This window comes from Palaemon carinicauda, chromosome 6 (assembly GCF_036898095.1).
Source record: "Palaemon carinicauda isolate YSFRI2023 chromosome 6, ASM3689809v2, whole genome shotgun sequence".
NCBI lineage: Eukaryota > Metazoa > Arthropoda > Malacostraca > Decapoda > Palaemonidae > Palaemon > Palaemon carinicauda.
Genome location: NC_090730.1, coordinates 162,135,769 through 162,141,768, shown reverse-complemented (window position 1 = coordinate 162,141,768; position 6,000 = coordinate 162,135,769). Strand labels below are relative to the sequence as shown.

General features: G+C 33.5%; 1 protein-coding gene across 3 annotated transcripts in view; it reads left to right on the top strand.

Annotated features, from left to right (window-relative positions):
- Nucleotides 1–1,463: 1,463 nt before the first annotated feature.
- LOC137642768 (putative neutral sphingomyelinase) overlaps nucleotides 1,464–6,000 on the top strand; it is a 43,232-nt gene continuing 38,695 nt past the window's right edge. For 2 of the 3 annotated variants that reach the window (XM_068375615.1, XM_068375613.1), the window contains exons 1-2: nucleotides 1,464–1,610; nucleotides 5,762–5,863. The gene's annotated coding sequence lies outside the window, so the exon portion shown is untranslated. The remainder of the gene's footprint in view (nucleotides 1,611–5,761; nucleotides 5,864–6,000) is intronic. The other variant, XM_068375614.1, reaches the window with a different exon arrangement.

Below are 6,000 nucleotides of genomic sequence, written 5' to 3'. Positions count from 1 at the left end.
AAACCTAACCGAACAATAACAACAACAACAACAACTTTAGCATTTCAATCATTTGTAATGGTATACATAATTAAAATACTTATAAGGGATAACATGAATTAGATAAACACCATAACACAATGTCCCATGATACGTTTCAAAATTAAGCAAAACATAATGGATATATATGTATATATATATATATATATATATATATATATATATATATATATATATATATATATATATATATATGTATGTATGTATGTATGTATGTATATATATACATATGTATATGTATACTGTATATATGTGTATATATATATATATATATATATATATATATATATATATATATATATATATATATATATATATATTATATATATATATATATATATATATATATATATATATATATATATATATATTATATATATATACATACATATATATATATATATATATATATATATATATATATATATATATATATATATATATATATATATATATATATATAGGCGTAGGAGGAAGTGATGATGATGATGATGATATATATTTTATTAATCATATAAACTTCAACAAATGCATAATTCGTAATAAAATAATTGTTGTGTGTATCCGTCTATAGCAAATATATATTTTACCAAGATTATTTTCTTTTTCAAGAATAGGAGTAAAAGCAAATGCTCTATGAAACTCCCTTCCTTCTTCTGTTTTCCCAGACGACCAGTAACTCCCTTCCATCAAGAGAGATAAATTATGATTTATTTTTGTGTTTCGATGTCCTAATTTAATTTCAAATTTCTTTTCCTTTGCCTTTTTCACCTCAGTGCTAGTTAGGGACACTCGATTTCTCCTTTTAACAGGCTCTAGATCTGAAGAAAAAGAACAAGATCTAGAAATATCTTTTCATGGAAAACGTATCTTTTCGCATGAAGTGATGATCATAAAGGCTAAAATTCTTTTGATAACTGTTGGGATCAGAACGCTACGTGTACAGCCTCTGTAGTACGAGCCCAGTGCCAGTCTGATCCAGACTTCACAAATTTCAGCTACCCGCTCTGTTGTACGATTTGAAAGGGTAAGTACGTGCTCATCTTTTTATCATTAGCTGTTCCTGCGACAGCAAGAGTTTTTGCTCTCCTGAGCAACCCCGCAAGTGACTGATTATTCAAGATATGAATTCCGTTTCGTAACCAACAATAAGAGTTTCAATTTTTTCGTGAGTTATCGATAATATAATTCTTCTTCTTTGTCTGCATCTTTTCCCACTTTTATGTGGGGTCGATGTCTCTGGCCAGCGCTCTCCATCTACCTCTTGTGATAGGTAATGATAATGTTATTAAGTTATCGTTAATAACATTATCATTACAAATTGCTTACACTTGACTACCTATCGAACCGATGACGTAAAGCTAACGTAATCTTCTCGTGTTGCCAAAATGTAAGTTGTTTTTGGAACCAGTCCAAAACGGCCGTCGAGGAAGGCAGTTCAAATTCGGAAGGATCTCCCAGGGAATCACAATTGTCCTCAGTAATCTGCCAAATATAACAAGGTTACCCTTATCTCCAAGGCCTTTTCCACCCTCACCTACTGCAGTGACCCAAGGAATCTCTGCCATCCTGTACGTAGTACTAGATATGTAGTTGATTCTAGCAGCCATGACTAGGTAATAGGTTGGCCAGGGCATCAGCCATCCGTTGAAATACTACCGCTAGAGAGTTATGGGGTCCTTTGACTAACCAAACAGTACTACATTGGATCCTTCTCTTTAGTTACGGTTAATTTTATCTTTATTTACACATACACCGAATAGTCTGGCTCATTCTTTACACATTCTCCTCTCTCCCTATACACCTGACAACACTGAGATTACTAAACAATTCTTCTTCACCTAAGGAGTTAATTACTGCACTGTAATTGTTCAGTGGCCCCTTTCTTCTTGGTAAGGATAGAAGAGACTCTTTAGCTATGGTAAGCAGCTTTTTCTAGGACAAGGACACTCCAAAATAAAACTATTGTTCTCTAGTCTTGGGTAGTGCCATAGCCTCTGTACCATGGTCTTCCACTGTCTTGGGTTAGAGTTATCTTGCTTGAGGGTACACTGGGGCACACCATTCTATATCTTATTTCTCTTACTCTTGTTTTGTTATAAAGTGTTTATAGTTTATATGGGAAATATTTGTTTACGTGTTGTTATTGTTCTTAAAATATTTTATTTTTCCTTGTTTCCTTTCCTCCCTGGGCTATTTTTCCTGTTGGAGCCCTTGGGCTTCTAGCATCCTGCTTTTCCAACTAGGGTTGTATCTTAGCAAATAATAATAATAACCATAATAATCATCTTCTAAATAGTTTATCAAATATATTAAAATATTTACCAACTTCTCTCCTCCAATCTATTATCATTATCATTATTACTTGCTAAGCTACAACCCCAGTCGGAAAAGCAGGATGCTATAAGCCCTATAAGGGCTTCAACAGGGAAAACTGCCCGGTGAGGAAAGGAAATACAGTAAAAAACAAATAGAATAGTGTGTCTGAGTGTACCCTCAATCAAGAGAACTCTATCCTTGGTTTAAAGGTGTCCCGTCGTCTCTTGTGTTTATCAAACTTTTCCTTATTCCGAATCTACCATGTCTATCAGCTAATCATACGAAGAGATACTTTTTTATGTTCCCTAATGTCGCCTGACTAACATCAATCAATAACGATATCTTAATTGTTCTTATCTTATCTTTATTGAAAGCAATCCTCCCTTGAGGTCAACTTTCATAGCTCTCTAGTTTCCTCATATTATTTTATACATGTATTTAGTTATTCTGTTTTTCTTTATTTGTAAGTCTATGGGCATCTCGACTTTTTATATTTGGATGTTTAAAGGTTTAAAGGCCGCTCATGAATGGCAGAGGCAAGGGTCAGTGACATTGCCCTAGCAAGCAGGACAATGCCCTAGAGACTGACCATATTACATATGATCAGCGCCCAAGCCTCCTCTCCACCCAAGCTAGGATGTGCACAAGTTATATAAACAAAGCCACTCCAACACCTAAAAACATAGCAGACACCTCACACCTAACCACGCCAGGACTATTTTGCTCCTGGGAGGAAGGACGCTGATGACTGGTACAGCACATGAACATACGCTACCGGGGTCTAAGCGATGTCAGGCAGGGCAGCCGATCGGGACTACGGTCTACCACAAAGCCAAAGCAAAGTCCTTCAGAAAGAAGGCAACATTGCTTACCCCATACAAATGGAAAAACACGTTAATAAAAGGTTATAAAATAAAATTGTAAAGATGATAATGAGTGAAGGATTACAATCTAATTCCCCAACGTTTCTCTAAGTTAAGGTGTTTACATCTAGAATTTTATTCATAATACCTTTCTGTTTTTTTCTTATTTGAACCACCTGTATAACAATTCCAAGTATCAGACTGACTTTTTAAAACAACTAGAAGGTCATATGTCGATTTTCCTTTTTTACTGGTTTAGCTATTATATTTGAATGGAGTGTCCAATGTTATTCGTATAGAAAAAAGTCTTAATTGGCGAATTTAATTGCACAAATACACACTCCATCTTCATCACATCCTGAACAACCATTTTCACAAGCATTTGTAGAAAGGTACAGTTGGAGACAGGAATTACAGGTACACTTCGCTCCGAAGAGGTGCACCCGGTCACTCCCTTACTACACGGCGAGTTCCTGCATCTAGCCCTGCCCACTATTATTATTATTATTATTATTATTATTATTATTATTATTATTATTATTATTATTATTATTATTAGATAAGCTACAACCCTAGTTGGAAAAGCAGGATGCTATAAGCCCAAGGACCCCAATGGGTAAAAATAGCCCAGTGAGGAAAGGAAATAAGGGAGTAAACACTACAAGAGAAGGAACAATTGAAATAGAATATTTTAAGAATAGTAGCAATATTAAAATAATTCTTTAATACATAAACTATAAGAAAAACTTTAAAAAAATAAGAGGAAGATAAATAAGATAGAATAGCATGTCCGAGTGTACTCTCAAGCAAGAGAACTCTCTTCCCACACTATCTTTTTGGTTATTTGTCGCGAAGTAAGGGTGTGACAGGGTGTATTTCTCCAGAATGAGGTGTATCAGGGACTCTTGTGGCCAACTGTACTTCATGGTAAAATTATGAATGAGTTATTAGCCAGGGTTTATAATCTAATTGTAAGAAATTAGATCAAACTGAATATGCGGGCAAGTGATTTCACACAAATTTATGCTTCTATAAGGGCTCATAATATGGGTAGTGCCATAGCCTCTGTACCATGGCCTTCCACTGTCTTGGATTAGAGTTCTCTTGCTTGAGGGTACACTTTGCTTCTGTCAACAACCACTTCACCTTGATAAAAAAAAAAAAAAAACGAAAGAGGAATTTTGAGGGAGAATTTTGAGCCGTGCAAAGGAGACAAAAATCGCTATCTTATATCTGGTCTTCATCTCTTATCTAATCAGCAACAAAATTGACGATAATGTCAATATATATATGTGGGAGATCAATACCTGAACTAAGTCAGGATAAAAAATTACATGGACTACTTGTAAAAATACAATTAAAAAAGTTGGAGCACATGATGATTAAATATATTATCTAGAAAAGTGAATTGATGGCGGGAAATGTAGCACATAATTATATAAATGGGAATATGTACTCATACACTATACACACATATTATATATATATATATATATATATATATATATATATATATATATATATATATATATATATATATATATATATATATATATATATATATATATAAGCGTGCGTGTTTTGTGTTTATGCAAATTAAACTTTCAAATGATAACCTATTCCAGTGACAAAAGTCCCAATGTGCTCTCTCTCTCTCTCTCTCTCTCTCTCTCTCTCTCTCTCTCTCTCTCTCTCTCTCTCTATTCTATTGCCATCAAATTTGTTGGACTTATCTGAATGGGCGCTTTCATGATGCGTTTGAGTTTCGTATTTCACATAATGAGCCATTGAACTTTTGCCCACTTTCAAACAAGCACCGTCTATCAAATTAACAATTAATGCCTGATTTGAACATATATTATCATAATGGGTAATATCCTTTTGAAAATAAACCATTATATAGTTTGTATTAGCATACATTGTTTAAGAGAAGAGCTTTAGCTGGAGGTTTCGTGCAGCGCATCTGAAATTTAATACCAACAGACATCATTTTCTATGACTCACCAACTTTTTTTTTTCTTTTTTTTTTCTTTTCTTTTTTTTCTTTTTTTTTCTTTTTGCAATATTAGTGGTCCCTTATGTTGTCAAAGGGCAAAGAGCATATCCTTGTAAAAGAATTGGTTCAATTCAACTCTTTAGCGTTAATCCTGACATGGTTAGTAAGGTGTGTAATCTACGAGAGACATTCTTGAGGTTTTTGCTATTAAAAAACGTTCAAGGTATTTAATAGTTTTAAAATTAAAAAAAGATTTTTGAAATTTTATTAATTTTATATAAATAATTAATGACTGTATCCCAAGAATTAACAACATGGCTTTACGATAAATTAATTCGTGTAAAAGATTACAAACATAGCATAAACATCATAATTTTTCAAATAAAATAATACCATTGACAAAAAAATTTAGGAAAAACTTAAAAAAAGCTACGAATGAATATATATTACCAAATAACGATATAAAAACGAACTTTTATTAAGAGCCTCCCTACTAAAACACGTCTTCTAATTTCCTGCTGTGTCTTACGATCAACGTAAACAGAACTGTCAAGTGGCCAAGGCATTTTCCTTCTATGTTGAAAGAGGGCTGGTGCTGGCAGGAGGAGACACAGGCTGGAAGCAGTGTTGTAGCCGATACAGAAAGGTATATTAGAAAATTTATATTATATATACTAGAGCTTTTGAAATCTAGTTATCCTAGGAGAGGAAAAGGTATGGTAGGTTAAGTGCAGGGTGTTGTTCCAACACTACACACTGTCACTACACCCTTTAAACAATTCG